This window comes from Lissotriton helveticus, chromosome 10 (assembly GCF_964261635.1).
Source record: "Lissotriton helveticus chromosome 10, aLisHel1.1, whole genome shotgun sequence".
In the NCBI taxonomy this organism is placed as follows: Eukaryota; Metazoa; Chordata; class Amphibia; order Caudata; family Salamandridae; genus Lissotriton; species Lissotriton helveticus.
The window spans coordinates 358928690-358945007 of record NC_136071.1 but is presented as its reverse complement, the minus strand read 5'-3'; the positions used below and the strand labels follow the sequence as shown (position 1 = coordinate 358945007).

The 16318-nt window shown below is 44.2% G+C and overlaps 1 long non-coding RNA gene across 1 annotated transcript in view; it reads right to left on the bottom strand.

The window, feature by feature from the left end:
* Positions 1-16085, bottom strand: part of LOC144785199 (uncharacterized) — a 106093-nt gene extending 90008 nt beyond the window's left edge. The window contains exon 1 of the long non-coding RNA XR_013601808.1: positions 16041-16085. This is a non-coding gene — a long non-coding RNA (uncharacterized LOC144785199). The remainder of the gene's footprint in view (positions 1-16040) is intronic.
* Between the last annotated feature and the right edge of the window lie 233 nt (positions 16086-16318).

The following is a 16318-nucleotide window of genomic DNA, read 5'->3' as shown; positions in this document are numbered from 1 at the left end:
GGAATTTCTTTTCTTTTGGATTGGATTGTTTGTTTCCATCCCAGTTCTTTTTTGGTGAATTATTATTATTAAAAAATATTTTTTCTGGACTTGTAGTCAGTTGCGGTTTTACCGGTATTCCACCTAGACTATCTCTGCCTAGTTCTTCATAGGATTTTTCTATGATTCTGGCAATTTCAGCTGGTTGGTCTGCTATATCTGTCTCTTTTAACCTCTGGCGGATCGCCACGTTTGCTGCTTCACCTTTTATGTTGGCTAGTAATATAGCCGAGACCTGCTTGAAGTCTTTCAGTAATTTCATACCAAGAGTTAAAGCAGGTTCTGGACCGTATTCATCTTGAATTAGTTTTAGCACATCTGGTATCACCGAAATGGATGGGACACCGTGCGTTTTTGTGTAGATGGAAGCAAAGACTGTACCCCAAGTGTCACAGTCCTCAATGTGTGGTGCGATTCCCATTGGGAGACATATAGTCAGAATCCTGTGTTTTTCTAGCGGGGTGGTGTCAGGAAACACCGCCTCTATTTGGGTGATTTTCTGTGCCAACCAGAATGGTATCTGTTCCCGTTTAGCTGGAACCTTACCTAGGCAGGATTGGATGTTCTGTGGTGTAATTTTATTTGTGTTCCCCTGGTGAGAGGTCAGCTGTGGTAGTTTAATCGCTGGCTGAATTGTAGAAGTCCGCATTACATACTGAACTAATTGTCTGTGAATTTTTAGTAGTTGTTTTAGCTGTATTAATAGCTCTGGTGCAGGCATCTCGTCGATGTCTGGATGTGGTGTGTATCCGGCTAAGACCGGCCACGTTGCTCCTGGTCTTCCTAAAGGACCGAGCCTTGTAATGTGATTATTATGTTTTAGGGCGCCATCAAATAAGAGCAAATGCTCTTGGAATTTGAGTGGTACTTCCACCTCCTCGAAAGGAGTGTACGTTTCTGGAGGAACCTCTATTTTGTAATAGTGGAAGTACTTTGTTACAGCATTTGCTGCTGGAAAATGTATCCATGTATAGTATACCTCTGTCTGCCGATATTCGTGTGCCTCGATTACGAATATGACTGTGCCACCTCTAGGTGTCAGTCCATTTTCTATAAGTTTTAAGGTTATAGATCTCCTTTTGGCGACCGGAATGAGTATTATATCCGCGTCCGCATCTAGTGCAGCATTATCAGCTGCTGCTATTTCAGCCGCTAATCTAACTGCTTCTCTTTCTCCATCACTGTCTCCCATTTTACAGACAGGATGGTATTATGTTTATTTGCAGATCAGGTTTCTTTATGGAAACAGAGATTAGGTGCACAATATTTTGGAACTGTTTTATCCTTCAACGTTGACTATACCAAGAACCATACATAGGAGTTCCCTCCTGCGAGGTTTTGGAGGATTTATAACCTTTCACCCACTCCAGACGTCTTTGGAGTATTTTGGAAAAGGGGTCTGAGTGAGAAAGCACGACTGAGTTACTCTAAATGTCTTACGTTAGTTTTATCGCCCTTTCCAAACGCGTTGGGCGCCATGTAGTGTAGTTCCTATTTTCCCAATAGGCTCTGCGCATTGGAATAGTACCTACAGCAGTAAAGGCCTAGGCCAGACGTTAACTAGGTCTACTACTGTCGATACTAGACTTAATTTTTGGGTTTGCCTGCTAAGCTCAGAGTTCGCTAGAAACTTTCTCGAATGTTCAAGGAAGGATTAACTCCCCTGATTAGACAAGAAGGGATTTAGTTTCTGACAACCATAGAACATGACAACTTTGCTCTCCCCTAATCAAGAGTCAATCTCAAGAGTCGTGTGAGCACAAGGCAATTATTTTACTCAGTCAGTACGTGCATTCTTAGTCTCATCAGAATGTAGAGAAAAGGAAGAGACGGGCGTGTTCAATAAAAAGATGTTATTTATTGATCAGTCTCTTTTCTCGTACAAGAGAAATGGATCGATATTATTGCGATACTTATAGTTAAGTAAAGTGCATACATTAGAAGCAATAGTATAAAATAATACTGTAAAAACATTGATATGGTTTCTGAGCCATATGATGTTTAAAATGATTAAAATATATTTACATACACATATACATTTGACTAAACGTGCTCAACTGGTGTTTCTAAATACGCCTACCCCGTGTACCTGACCTAAGTCTAATGCGTGGGCGGGAATAGAAAGTTACAGTTTAAGTTAAGTTTGTTTTTGCCAAGTGAATAACTAAAGAATTCTCTAGGAGGGGTTATTCAGTTCTGTACCTGGAATTTAGGATGAATGAGGAATGGTATCTCTTTCTCTGCTCTCGATATTCCAGGCTGCCTGCGAGGGCTACCCGGAAGCGCCGGTGCTGGGTCTCTCGGCTTGAGATAGCAGCGCGTCTCTCAGCGCGTCAGGAAGGCGGGGCTGCTGCCTGCGGGGTCTGCTTCTGCTCTCGGCTTCGGCAAGTGTGGCTGCTCCGTCTTGTCACCACGCGTGTGTTTTGCATAGGGCAAGATCGGCAATATTTATACCTTAAAGGTGCCGGGATTGACGTAAGGATGGACATAGGTACGTCAATAAAGATGTCATACGACTTGCTCGTTAGCACATTCTTTACTAAAGTTCTCTGTGAAATCAAAACAATGGCCGCACGGATTATCCAGGTTGTCATAGGTTTGATTTGTTATGAGAACGTCGTATGCCTTATCAGGGGCTGGAGGAATATCGCTTGTCTAATTAGATCTCAAGCGTTATGACCTAATCAGATAACACGTTCCTGTGCCGTAGTGTGACTGCGTCAGATAACGGTATCTGCATCATGGGGAATTTCTTGCCTCATGGGCTGACTGTTAGTTAACTAGCTAGGTAGTTTAACCAGAATAGGGTCAGGAATAGGGGGATCGATTCAGAACCTATAGAAATACACGACACTAGTTCTCATACATGAACCATCCACATAAAGTGTGAGGTCGGGATTAGGTAATGCAATGTCTGTCAGGTCTTGTCTTGGCTTAGTCATAGTGTTAACTACTTCCACACAGTCATGTGTGGCAGGATTTGAAGTAACTGATGGTAACAGTATAGCAGGATTTAGAACGTTGCAGCGTCTGATTTCTATGTGTGGCTGGAACAGTGTCAGTTCATAACCTGTTAAACGTGCAATTGTCAAGTGCTGAGTCTGTGTTCGATTTAAAAGAACTTCCACGGAATGTGGAACTTGTACTGTCAGGGAGTGTCCTAATACTATGGAATCACTTTGTCTGATAGCTAGAGCTGTGGCTGCAACTGACTTGAGGCACGCAGGCAGAGCCTGGGCTACTGGATCTAGTGTGCTCGAAAAATAAGCACAGGGCTTGTACTGTCCTGCTTGATCTTGTGTGAGAACAGATAATGCAGTACCATCACGTTCTGTGACAAAAAGTGTAAAAGACTTACTGTAGTTCGGTGTAGCTAGAACAGGTGCTTGGCATAAAGCTTTCTTTAATTCATTAAAAACAAGTGTATGTTCAGATGTCCAAGGGAGGACAGTCGATACGGCTGCCTCCTGTGTCGTTAACTGTATCAGTGGCTTAGCTAGAAATGCATACTGAGGAATCCATTGTCTGCAGTAAGAAGTGAGGCCAATAAAAGCTCGTACCTCCTTCTGTGTCTTGGGCTGTGGAAGACTCGCTATTAACTGGATACGGTCTGGTGTCAACTGCCTACCCCACTTGGACAGTAAGTGGCCTAAGTAGATCACTTGCTGGACACAGAATTGAAGCTTCGAAGGGGACACCTTGTGCCCCATCTCGGCTAGGAAATACAGGACTGTAAGTGACGCATGCTCGCAGTCACGTTCAGAACGGGCTGTGATCAATAGATCATCGACATACTGGAGCAGGGCAGTGTCAGTTGGCATGTGAATATTGTCTAGTTGTCTTTTAAGTGCTTGACTATAAATACTAGGACTTTCTGTGAAACCTTGAGGAGCTCGTGTGAATTTATAGCTCCTTCCATTTAAACAAAAACCAAAAAGGTACTGGCTGTCTGGATGAATGGGGACACTGAAAAATGCGTTCTTGAGATCAATTACAGTAAAGAACGTGGCTTCAGAATCAATGGCTGTCAATAGGGAAGAAATATCTGGGACTACTGGATACTGGGGTATGATACATTTATTAAGTTCTCGAAGGTCAATCACTAATCGATATACTGGAAGTGCATTTGGATCAGTACGTTTCATGACTGGAATGATAGGAGAATTACATACATTGGAGTCAGTTTCTACAACCACTCCTTGAGAAATAAGCTCATCAATAATTTTGGATAAGGCTGTTACAGCCTCAGGTGGCAATCTGTACTGTCTGATTCGTGGCAAGACTATACCTTGCTTGAGAGTCACACGATGGGGTGTGATTTGCATAAAACCTACATCAGTTGGACCTTGCGCCCATAGATGCTGCGGGACATTTAGTAACCTTGGATCAAAATCACGTAATACATAGTGACCTTTAAAGTCTCTTAAAAACAATCGGATTCCTTCTGGGGAGCAGCAAATAACTGCACCTAATTCTTTCAATGTTTTAATGCCTAACAAATTTTCTGGACATGACTTCGTAAGTAACAAATCAGTAGTTCGGGATAATGGACCAACTTCTAGAGAAACTGGCTTTGAAATCTCGTTCACAATAGGCTTTCCTGAAAATCCAAGGGAAACATTTCTAGAGCCTGAGAGCGGAGCCCCTGGAACCTCGTCATGACTGATAGTAGTCCTACTTGCCCCTGTATCAATCAAAAACTTTCTGTCTTTCCCTAATACTTGACTGTGTACATAGGGACCCTCTTGATCTACAGGTATCTCGATGAGAGGCAAGCCTACCTCCCTCTCTAGGCTGTTTCATGAATACTGTTGATACTCTGGATACTCTGACTGTGCATACTGGTACATCTGCTGTGTAACATGTTGTGTTGCAGCGATAGGCTGCGGTGCTGGAACTGTCTGTTGTGCATTCTGTGGTGACTGAGAAATCTGTGAAACTTGTTCTTGTCTAGGCAGACGTGGTCTTTCTTTAGTCTTACCAGTTGCTATGTTGTGTTTCAGAACTGCACACTCGTTTATAAAATGACCTGGCTGTTTACAATAATTGCATGTCCCTTTAACTGGAGCTGCAGGATGACTGGCTTGATTCGGACCCCTCTTCTGACTGTCTTGTGGAACAGATTGTGCAACTAATACTTTCATTTTCGTGTCTTTCATACGTCTCTTTTCGTGTTCTTGCTCTTCCCTGATTCTATTCTGGTGATACTGGAGCATTTGAAGCATTTGTGACGGGGTATTAGCTTGCCAGGTACTTTCGACTTTCAAAACTCGATTTTTAACTTGTGGACTTGAATTCTCGACTAGTTTAGTAACAAAAAGATGAGGGTATGACTCGCTACCTGTTTTCAAACCACTGTTAATAATGAAACATTTCTCGAATCTAGAATAAAAATCACTAGTATCTTCATCCTGTTTCTGTTTGCATGCTGAGATTGCATCCCAATCTTCCTTTTTCGTGGCTAATAACCTTGGCAAAACCTGAATCAATAACTCGGGTAATTCTTTACATTTCTCCCCAAGACCGGTACCTGGTACCCGTATTTTATCTTCAGCTTCTAGAACTGCCCAATCAATCTTTTTCTCTCCCACCTCCCATTCTTTTTCCTTGAGTTTTTCATATACCCCTGCGGGCAACAGGACCTTTAGCATTTTAATGATATCTGGATACGTGTATTCTCCCATACGGAGCATGTCTTTTAATTCTCGATGGAACCCTGCTGGATCTTTGTCGTGACAGGGAATTAATTTCTTCATCTCTAAGAGTTCCATCTTTGTGATAGGGGTGTAAACAAATACTCGTTGCATTTCACCACCCTCTGTCTTAACTGGGTGTACTTCCCGTAACGGATGCTGCCTATCTATGTAAAATGGTTTACTTTCTGGAGGTGAGACGTGAACAAAATGCGGGTTCAGGAACGTTCTATATTTGTGGCGCTGTTCTAGAATGATACTAATTAAATCGGTACCTAAACCTTTCCATCTATACTGGAGTAACTCGATCAGAACATCATGTAACGGACCTGGATCAGAATGTTGTCCCTCATACAGTGTAATGAGGTGCTGGATCATATACATACCCACCAGTCGCTGCTCGGCTGGGGGCAGTTTCAGAAACATTTGTGCCACTATTTCGTCTGGAAAAGTGGTAGAATCAGTAGTCCATCGGACTGCTGATCGGGCTAGTTCTTGTTCATGCATAGTACTAAGTTCACTATAACCGATTCGTGATTTCAGAATGTGATCGGTAACTTGAAATACTTGCTCGAGAGAACCTTGTTCTGGTGCTGGAGGAGGAAAGACTTTCTTGTGTTCTAGGCGTGTATGTCGGTCTGGAAGTCTAGTTCTACCTACATACGCTATTCTGGTAGGATTCTCGTCGTCTACCTCTTCAGTAGAAGAGTCGTCTTCTTTCTCGCTTACTTGTACTGCTTTGCGTTTCTCGTGTAACCTTATTATTTCCTTACGAATTTTCTTGTACATACTCTCTATACTACCTAGTGTCTTGTGTCTTCCCTCGGCTATATTATCACTCCACCTTGTCAGGACTTTCATTTCGGTCGGATCTTTAGTCGGATAATCTTGTTCCCTTATTAAACAATTAACTAGAAACTTTAATAGCATGAGCTGGGTCTCAGCTTTCCTTAGAGACATGGCTTCGCCAATACTTTCTGGATCATCCCCTGTACGGATGAAACGATATACTCTGTCTAGATCTTCTTTCATATTCGGTAGGGTGTCCAAATACTCGGTCACCCGTCTTACGCGCAATGAATATATAACCATATTATCATCGCCTGGGACTGGATCATAACGGCATTTGGTAAGAGCTCGCTTGATATCTGCAACGGACTGCTGTTTGGGCGTACGCTGTAACGCACGTTCATGTAACTCGACTAACGTTACACGTTTGTGTGGCGGCGGGGTACCAGGAGGACCTCCCCCCGCAGCCCCTAAACTAGAATCGTCGACTGGTACTATTCGTGCTGGGAGAGTGACTGATGTAGCGGGTACTTGTACTACGGGCTGGACCGGGGGTACCGTAACAGGTGCTGTAACAGGTGCTGTAACAGGTGCCCCGGTGGCTGGAGGAGCAGGAATTACATTATTTACAGGAGCTGGCGGAACAGGATTTGCATATTCTGGGACTGTGTCGTCCAAATAGGACGAGAGAAAAATATCAGCTGCGGTCGGTTTGTGACGTAGCTTAATCGGAACTAATGGTGGCGGAAAATTACATGGTGCTTCCGGGGTTGCTTTTGGCAAGCCCTCGGCAAGAAGAGGATACATACCCTTAATAAGGGCATTTCTCTGTCTGTCTGACTGTTCGGCTTTAACTCGTTCACCTATTTCGATTAATTCTCTTTCTTGGGCTCTTTCTGAGGATTCCCTACTTAATTCTGACTTTCTGATTTCTTTTTCGGTTCTTTTATGAGATTCTTTGCGCCATAACTCGATGGCATCTTTCTGGGACTGTCTGGCTTTCTTTTTCCATAATGCTTCTTCTACTCGCATGATGCACTCGGCCTCCCATGTACCTGATACAGGCCATCTATATTTCTCTTCTAGATCTTTAGTATACTCGACCCATAAGTCTAGATATAATATGGCACTTATGCCATGCTTATGATACATAAAATGACCTGGACTGTCCCTAGGCGGGACAGGAACTGCTTCTTCGAGCAGACCTTTTCTAGTTTTTAACTGACGTAGTCTTGAGAACAGAGGCATAACTAGACTGGAATCTGAACACAATACAATACACGATAAACACAATAATAACTTTAAGGAAACAAATCACTCATACCACAACACTGAAAACACATGAACTAACATTTAAAATAACAGTTCGGACAGAATATTACCTGAAATACTGAAAACAGAACACAAGAATTTCTCGAGAACAGAACAGACTGGACTGACTAGATGTACTGCTAAAACAGTACGAAAACTTACCGGTCTCATAAAGAGACACGTCAGGACCCGCATCCACCTAGGTGGACACTTCGTGTTGGATCTGTGTACCCAAACCCACGGACCAGAGACAAATTAATTGACCCTGTCTAGATACTACCCCAGCAACGGTACTCACCGGGCAGCAAGAACGGAAGGCCTCGGACTGGACTGGACTGCTACGACGACGGACGGACGAACTTCGGACTTCAGTTACATGTGGGCCTCCGGATACCTCGGACCTTGGACTCTCGGCTTGGGCTCTGGTCGGGACTCGCCGCGTTCCTCCACCGCCTCGTCTGGACGCTGGACCGCAACCTCCGTCTCCTCCGTGGGCCTGAGGGATACTTGAAGCAGAAATATCTGCACGTGCACGGTATGGTTCCGTCACGGCTGCAGAGGATCAGGGGGCCTGCGTGGCTTCTCCGGCGCGTGGGGAAAGGGCAAGTCCCTATTCGGGCGCCATTATGTGGTAAATAAATAATTAATTACCTGATCTATTTTTGACTATAATCAATAAAAGGTTAGCTCAATAAATAAGAGTCAAGATACGAGGTAGCAGGAGTATACAGGCTTTAATTAATCATAAAAGGACAGGAACAGGACAGCCTGCATGGGAATCGGATGGCAGCTGCCGGGGGCAGGAATAGGCTAACTTTTAATAACAGTGCACAATATTTATAGTTAAACAAATACATTACATTCAATACAGGGGGCGTAGCAGTAGGCGGAGTTTGTAGCAGTCGCGAAAGATAAGGCATAAAGTGGGTGTAACAAGAGGTGTGTACAGGGCGTATACATAGACATGTGATGTAAACGTAACAGAATATGTCATAAAAAGGGGCGGAAACATGGAGGGGGCTACCTGAGCAGCTGGGACCTTTAACCTAGTGGTGCGCGCAAACTGGCAATGACGTGTTACCGGGGAGAACTGGGGCTATGACTTCTGCACTAGAAGAGGAGACGAAAGTCTGGAGGGTCAGAGCGACATGTACCTAGGCATATCTAGTATCTGGTGCTTATAGTACATGTTGATGGAATCCAAAAGTTATCAGGGTAAAGGCTAACAGACACTAAGACTGGTGCATGCATAACTCTAAATGTATTGCATGTGCGAGGAATATTCTATGAATATTAATACAGTATTTCTCTTACATGGAGACATAAAGGCTAGACCATGACGGAAACTATTGATGTGATTCAGTAGCTTAGGAATGCAGAGAAGGAGGGCTGGACTGATAACTAGAATCATAACATACTCTTGGCAGACTGGGAGGCAGAGCCAGGCCGGGCCGGGCACTGCGAGGCATGAAGTAAGTGAAGGGTCAGGGATACAGGTGGGGGCTGTATCGCTCCTTGGAGAGGTTTCAGGAGACAGGAGCTGAATCTGAGTCCGGGCCCTTTTGAGGCCTAGAAACGGGGACAATTCAATGAATTAACGTGCACACTGTAGAACGTGGCAACGTAGCTTTACATAGGCCTAATATTCGTTGTGTTCACGAGGACTGGAAACTGGCATACTAGAGATGGACACAACTGTAATTGCGTCTTTAATCGATCAGAGGGGAATACATGCATATCGATCATGCACATATATCATAACATGGGGAACACGTAGGCACATACAACATGGCAAAATTTACTTTTCCACAAACCAAAGTTGGGCGTCGTGGGGTCGCTTGTTTTTTAAAATCTTAAGGGGGGAACAAGTATATCTCGCCTGGGTCAGCCAGGAAGAGAGAGCGTCAGCTTGAACATGTGGCTGACATTGAGTGTCCAAGAGATCTGGAAAAACTGAGAGGGTGGAAGTGAGATTGGAACAGATGGAAGGAATGTCTACGTGCTTCCAATCTCGGATCAGAACAGGGGCAGCCGAATGAGTAGATATGATGGCCGGCAGGCTGATAGAAAATGAGACAGAATAGTGGTCAGACCAGGCACAAGGGGAAACCTCAAACTCAAAAATGTCTAAGTTGAGGCTCCAGGCCTGGTCCAGGGTATGTCCTTTAATATGTGTCGCTACTGTGACAAGTTCTGAGAAGTTTAGCCCAGAAAGCAGATCCCTAAACTGTCTAGAGCAGGATCTCTCAATGGGATCATGTGGCCAATAATTAAAGTCCCCCAGAATGAGGAGCTTGGCATGATTAATTGCCAGCTCAGCAACAAGATTGCTAAAGAATTGGACAAAATTTGGGGAAGGATTAGGAGGGCGGTAACAAAGAACACAAGCCAATTGAAAAATTTTGGAGTGCAAAGTGACAGTAAGAATCTCAGCCAGCGGAGTGTCGGGGATAGTGAGGGAGGTGAAAATATGTGAATGAGCAATGATGGCAGCAACTCCTCCCCCCGTCTTCCCGTCTGGTCGATTGGCCTGGAGAATATAATAGTTATAAGGGAGGACAGCCAGAATATTTGGTGTAGACTCCGATGACAGCCAGGTTTCAGAAAGGAACAGGATGTCTGGGTGGAGGGTGTCGAGTAGATGGAAAATCTCGACCTGATGTTTGGCTAATGAACGGTTATTTAGATAAAAAATAGAAAGTTTAGAAGGGATCGAGGCAGGGTGTGTAGTTGTGATAGGGGAATTATGAGAACCATCCAGGAGAGCAGGGGAAGTGTAAGGAGACGAAGACAAGATTCCAGTGGTGGCAAGGCTTTCACAAAGTTCACCACTGATAGTCCAAGGTCCCCGAAGGTGCAATAGTTCAGCAGAGGTGTAGGTGAAAATAAAATACACAGGGGGAGGGGCCCTAGGTCCCATCCGGGCGCAGACGGGCTTGCCTTTGGCGCGCCACCGGCGCGCCCGCTGCGCTTGTCCGCTGCACGACTTGTATATCATCTTGTTCCTCTTTGCATGTGTGCTGCAGAATGCAAAGAGGAAGAAACAAAGAGAAATAAAGATATTTCTCCTTGTTACCTTGGAAGTGTTAGGCAGACCATTTTGACGCAAACCCATGGATGTAGAGAAAAGCCATGCTCTACCCATGTAACACCTACCTCATGCAAAGTAACACAAGGCTGCACAATGCATTGTCTTACTTTTCTTTCCAAAGCCACTCAAAGCTAAGCAAATGGGAGTTTGCTTGGCCTAGTAAATACCAAAATAGATATTGTATCGCAGTTTCGCCCAAAAAAGTACCACAACCACAACGGCAGTAGTTATACTGCTAGTGCTAACTCTATATGGAGCATAAGCGATAACGTGGAAATAGGGTTTCAGTATATGTTTAACATTTGCCCATCATACAAGTACAACGTCTCGTTTTGTTTTGATTCTATTAAAATGTTTGTTTCCATCACACTTCAGAATTACAAAAAAAACAATATGACTCATTTGTACTTTCCTTGTTTCTGATATATTTTGAAATATAATTATTGTTCTTCTCCAACTATTTAAACTATGTTGTGTGTTAGAAAACAAGAAAAACGACAGGAAATAGCCCATAAACCTTGCTGAATGGTCGACGGCGTTTCAACCTGTCAGTAAGTCAGGTCATCATCAGGACCGGGTTACAGTCCACAAGAGGTAGAAAATAACTCCTATGGCCAGGGTAAATCTGTCAAAGTTTCAAAGGCTTGCCACCGCGTGATGCCATCAACCATTCAGGGCATCTTTGGGCTTCTTCATGGTTCCTCAAATCAGTAGATTATTTTTTGTACTACTAATATACTGTTTTGTAACCATTCTTTCAAATCATATTTTTTGAGCTGTTCACAGTTCCTCACATTATTTCATGTGTCACTTGCGCCGCTCACTTATTGTACGAACACATATGTGCACATGAATGTTTTGGTTACACCCAGATACTATGTAAATAGTGCTGATATAACTATTGCTGTCTATATATGTTTCTAAATACAGACTGCTCTATGAGTTTCATACAAATCTTTGTTGTCTCCCCTTCTCACCGTGCAACTGTAATTCAGGTTTTTACTTTGTGAAACTGCCTACTAAAGTATTACCTGTTGAGACATTGTTGATTGCAGCACGTGTGTTGGAAAACAGGCATTCCCTGTACCCCAGCAAGATTGTATCTTGGTTCACGTAATAAATTTCCCTCAGCATGCGGTTAGAGAATAGAAAAGTAAATCCCAACCTCCTTGTTAAAAGAATATACAACGTTTTGTCAGAAGAGTATGTCTGACACTGGACCACATGCACAGCAAATGCTACAAAATCAACAGAGAATGTAAATACCTTCTTACTGCACAGTCCCCTCCTGATTTGCAAGGGTGTTCTAAGGGCGATGATGCTCCTCCCATACTCGTATTTCCATTGACCCTGATGTCTGAGCACCATTTTATAAAGGTCAGAATTTTTGGGATATCAAATTGTCTGGCGACATCTAAACAGTCTTCGATTCCAGGACAGACCTGGGGCCGTATTACAGATGGTGCCCCGGAGGGGGGTGCAACAGGCATTTGCGCGTCCCCCCAGGACACTTTGGTATTTTAGAAGGGGACGCAGACGGTTGTGCGTCCCCTTCTATAATGCCGATAGCGCTGACACACTTAAAGCGCCAGCGCTATCAACAACGGGTGTTCCCTCATTTGCATAGGGGCGGGCCCTATGTAAAAGAGGGAATTCCTTTGACTATGCGCCAGCGCCATACTACAAACATAGGCGCAGAGTCAAAGAAGCCCGCAAGAGGCGCACTGAAAGTGTGCCATTTAAAAGGTGGCACACTGTCAGTGCGCACCCTGACAGCAACCCTCTGCAAGGGGTAACGGGGGTCCCATGGATCCCCCAGACATCTCCTTGCAGGCAGGTGCAGTCACTGACTGTGCCCCCTGCAAGGGGATCTCTTAACCCCTTTGAAAGTGCAGGCATGTGCTGCCTGCACTGTGAAAACACGGAGTGGCTGTTCTGTATTTTCACATGAATGCGCTGCTCCCCTGCCCTGAGGGCATCGCACACACCATAATGGGGGGCATTATCACTGTTTGCGCCAGCACTCTTTTTGAAAGGTGCGCCTGGCGCAAACAGTGATAATGTGTAATACGGCCCCTGGATTCTTTTGCCACCATCAGAACCTCCTTCAGGGATGAATTCATGTTTCGAGGACATTTGTATCACGCACAAATCACATCCGGGGAGTCTCATGGCGCTTGCAGACTGCTCTGACAGGAGCATCAAAGTGGTATAATTTGAAAAAAGCCAGGTCTTCAGCTTCTTGCGAAAGCGGCTGTGTTCAGGGATAATGCGGAGATTAAGAGGCATTTTATTCCATGAGGCGGGGGCGAGAAAAGAAAACGCGAGACCGCCATTTCTGGAGGTTTGTATTCTCAGGGGCGTCAGCCGAGACTCATTACTAGATCTGAGTTCCTTTCAAGGCTGATATCATCTTAGCTTTTGAGACCAGTATTTTGGACAGTTTCCATACATGTGTTTGTGGGCCAAACATAGAGTTTTAAAAAGAATTAGTTTTTTCACCGGGAGCCAGTGAAGGCTTTTCAAACAGAGGGCCGATGAGGATCTTCGCGGAAGATTGAGAACCAGCCGAGCTGCAGTATTCTGAAGAACCTGGAGCCTTTTCAGGAGGTGTTCATTTATGGAGAGTAAAAGCGCATTCCCATAGTCCATTCTATTTATGAATAGACCCTGAACTAGGGGTTTCCGGGCCTCAACAGGGATCCACTTAAAGACCTTCCTCAGGCTGCGCATTAGTCCAAAGCAAGTGCCCACAATGTGATTAATTTGGTTTTTCATGGATAGTTTGTTGTCCATGTAAAAACCTAAGTTCCGGACTGATTCCTTGGGCATTGGACAACTGCCCGGATTAGTTGGCCACCATTCATGAGTCCAGAGTTCTGCAGCTTTGCCAAAAAGCTTAATTTCTGATTTGCTGCCATTTAGCTGAAGGTGATTGGCGTTCATCCATTTCTTAACATGGGTCAGGCAATTTTTTAAAAGCTGTTTGGTTTCATTTGGATCTGGGCCCAGAGTGATTAGAATCTGGGTATCGTCGGCATAGGATAGAAAATCAAAGCCATAGGCTCTGATCACTCTGGCCAATGGTGTCATATAGACATTGAAAAGTGTTGGGCTCAAGATAGAGCCCTGTGGCACACCCATCTTAACAGGTCTTTTATCTGCTATGTTTTTGTCAATCTGGACAGCTGTTGTACGATCGGATAAGTAGCTAGTGAACCATTTTAGGGCATTTCCTTTGACACCAATCTCCCACAGCCGTTGAATTAAAATGTGATGGGAGATGGTGTCAAAGGCCGCAGACAGGTCGAGCAGGACGAGGATGGTTGATTGGTGATTATCTAAAGCCAATCTGATATTGTCAGCAACCTCGACCAACGCTGTCTCCATGCTGTGTGATGCCCTAAAGCCAGATTGTGAAGGGCCTAGGAGTCCTTGATTTTCAAGGTGGCTCACAAGCTGTTTGTTGACAAAGAATTCGTGGAATTTTTAGAAATATGGGAGTAATGAGATGGGCTGGTAGTTTAAAAGGATGTTAGGGTCGGCCGTGGGCTTTTTTAGGATTGGTTTAATTCTTGCTGCTTTCCATATTGTAGGGAAGTCTGCCTCCGTGAGTGATTTGTTGAAGAGGCTGGTCAAATGTTCCACCAGTGACTGGGCAAGTATAGAGAGGAGTTTGGGGGAGATATGATCAGTGGGAGACCCGGACTTTATTTTCAGCCCGACTGACATGGTCGCATCGCAGTCAAATTTTACAAATTAATTCAGAACATATAGCGGGTCGGGTGACAAGTTTGCCAGAGCTTCAGACTGCGTTGTATTTTGATGAAGAGGAAAGGAGAGGTGAATAGCAGTTGTTTTATCCTTGAAAAAGTTCGAAAGAGCATTGGTCCACTCTTGGGAATTCGGTATTGCTGACGGGTTTCTGGAGGTGGTAAATTCTTTCAAGATTTGGTAATGTTCTTTGGAGGAGTTTGCAGCTTTATTTATCCGCTCCGTAAGGAATGCTCTCTTTGTCGCCTTTATGTCACTCATATAGCTGGAGTGCAATATTTTGTATGCTTTTCGGTCGGCCTGATCTTTGCTTTTCCTCCATTTTTTCTCAGCAGTTCTGCATAGGTATTTAGTGATTTTTAACTGCTCTGTAAACCAAGGGGCAGTTCTAATCTTACACTTGACTTTACTCAGGGGGGGCAATTTTGTCCACTGCTGTCTCTATGGCATTGTCAAAATGTTGTGCTGCTATACTTGCACTTATGGTAGGAGTTACCAAATCAGGGTGAAAGTGTTTTGAAAACTTGGGTAATGTGATTTTTTTCAGGGGCCTGCGTAATGTAAGTTCGCTTTCGAGTGCCACTTTAGCTATGGTGATGGGAAAGTAAAATTTCAATGAGTAATGATCTGCCCAAAGTAATACGATGGGAGGGTCTACCATGATATCAGGGGAGTTTGAAAAGAGGAGGTCCAACGTGTGACCAGCCGGTGTATGGGGCCTATGACCTTCTGAACAAGACTCAGAGTATTCATGTTGGAGATTAACTTTTCGGTATCCAGGTTAGCTTGTAGTTCCTCGTGGTAATTAAAATCACCTATCAGGAGGAATTTATCAGATGCTAGGACATGTGGTGCAATGATCTCAAGTAGCTTGTTTCAGGTTCGAATCAGTTTCACTCCTTGACTGTCCGCATTTGTGTTCCTTTATGAGTACATTTGTCAAGTTATGTACGCAGAGTCAATCTCAACCATTTTTTGTGCCCATTTTGATGCTGTGTTTTTCTCAGGGCTGGTATTCCATGGTACAGCAGGGCGCTGGGAACTCCTTCACCCCTTTTGTGGACAGACTCTGCACTCCTGGCTGTCCACGGTTTGGATTGTCTGTGTGTGCAGTGCTTTGCAACCATTGGGCAATCGGATCTTCTATGCCACCACACTACTCTACTGCCAATTTAGCTAGAGGCAGCACAGACAAGCATACTCATGTCCGACAGCCACATGTACAGAGCCACTGCAGAGAAAACAACAACACATTGCAACACAACAGCCCTTACTAATGAGTAAATTAACTTCACTCTTCTCACTACCAACAGGCGGTGGGCATAGCTAACAGAGTCACTTACCCCATTTTCCTTGTGTTCACATTTATTGAGCTCGAAGTCATCTTTCCCGATGTCTTTGGACTTGCAGCTTGTCTCTTTTACGGCAAACTGAATGTCAACATACTCCTTTACTGAATCCATCTATAGAGAATTGCACACCATCAATTACATAAACTAACATGAGCATTCAAAAAGCACACTGTCACTCAGAAGAGTATCCGTGGGAGCAGGTGACGTCAGCAAAGTTGGGAAATGGATGAAGAGAAGGAAATTACAAAGCTCGAATGCTGCAGCTTAGT